This window comes from Fonticula alba (genome assembly GCF_000388065.1).
Source record: "Fonticula alba strain ATCC 38817 unplaced genomic scaffold supercont2.8, whole genome shotgun sequence".
Taxonomy (NCBI): domain Eukaryota; order Rotosphaerida; family Fonticulaceae; genus Fonticula; species Fonticula alba.
The window spans coordinates 947,817-949,394 of NW_009242978.1; the positions used below are offsets into that span (position 1 = coordinate 947,817).

At 68.0% G+C, this 1,578-nt stretch overlaps 1 protein-coding gene across 1 annotated transcript in view; it reads right to left on the reverse strand.

Annotated features, from left to right (window-relative positions):
• The window catches only part of H696_04869 (hypothetical protein), an 8,785-nt gene that overhangs the window by 1,223 nt on the left and 5,984 nt on the right, over positions 1-1,578 (reverse strand). The gene's annotated exons all lie outside the window — the stretch shown is intronic.

A 1,578-nucleotide genomic window follows, 5' to 3' on the forward strand; every position in this document is an offset into this window, starting at 1 on the left:
GGGGGCTGAACTCGCCGCAAACACGCACCCCCCCCCCCCTTTGTCATGCATTACACAGGGCAGGACGACGTGGAATGGTGTGCCGCCCCTGCGGACGCCCCGATGCCTGTTCAGAGACGAGACAAACGGAGTAACCGCTCGCGTAGCAAGTGTGTCCGGCCGACGGTCCCCTTGGACACTAGGCCCAAAGACGGAGGCGTGTCAGAAGACGGGCGAAGGCACCTCCCTCCGGTCCCGCCCCCCCCCCCTCCCGGCCCCGGGCTGCACGCCCTTCAACGGCAGCATGTCGCCTCGGGGCCGGCCTCGAGTCCCGAGAGGGAGTGATGCGCAATATATCTCGCCCACTCTCGGACACGAATGGTCGGGTCGGCGGCAGCCAGATTCCCGCACCGCGCCCCCAGCACGCCGGAGGACAGGCCAATGGAGAGGCGGCAGATGTGGTCTGTCGGTCCGATTGCCGCACGCGACTAGCCCGCACGGCCACAGAACCGGGTCCCCCTCCCCCCTGTCATTGAGCAACGCGCTCGGGCTCCAATCAGTGCCACTGTTGAACGCGGGCATGGGTGCACTCTGCCGGGGCACACCTTGCGCGGTCGTCTGCCCCCGCCCCACGCCCGAACACCGTGCAAGGCTGATCACCGGCACATCCCATATCGGCCGGCACACCAGGCTGGCCAGGCCCCCGGGCGCCTGGCGAAGCATCATCCACCCAGCCAGCCCTCTCCCCCCGCCCCCCGCCTTCGCTCCCCCCCCCCCTCCATCTCCCGCTCCGAGGCACCTCTGCACTTCTTCTCCTCCCCGCTGCCACCACCGTCCCCTCCTCCTGCCCCCCTCTCAGCCTCGACCCGCTCGCTGCTCCGTGTGACGCGCACCCGCCGGCCCTCGCCATCATGGTAATGCCGCCAACTCCCCTGCCCTGCCCTGCCCTGCCCTGATCTGCTCTACTTTGCTTTGCGCCCCCCGGCCCACGCACCATCCCCTTTGCTGCCCACCTGCTGACTTTGTCCTCCCCCTCCCCCCCCCCCCCTATGCCCGGCTCCCCCGGCCTGCCCATCCGCTCGCTAGTTCCGCAACCAGTACGACAACGACATCACTACCTGGTCCCCCCAGGGTCGCATCCACCAGATCGAGTATGCCTGCGAGGCTGTTGCCCAGGGCGCGGCGGCCGTGGCCGCTCGCTCCGACACGCACGCCGTCCTGGTGGCCCTGCAGCGCCCCGTCGACGAGCTTTCCTCCTTCCTCAAGAAGATCTTCCGCGTGGATGCCCATCTGGGTGTGGCCATTGCCGGCATTTCCTCCGACGCGCGTGTCCTCAGGTGTGTTTCCCGGGCAAACGCTCCAATTCCCCTCCCTCTCTCCCTCTCTCTTTTTCTTTCTCCTTCTCCGGGGGAGTCCCACACCACCGTGTCAGCAACTAACTCCCCTTGCTCTGTGCCCCTCCCGGCCACCACCGCCACTGATGCCGCCAGCTCCTTCATGCGCACTGAGTGCCTGCGCTCCCGTTTCGTCTATGGCCGTGCCATGCCGGTCCAGCGTATTGCCCACGCTGTTGCCGACAGTTCGTGCCCTCCCCCCCCC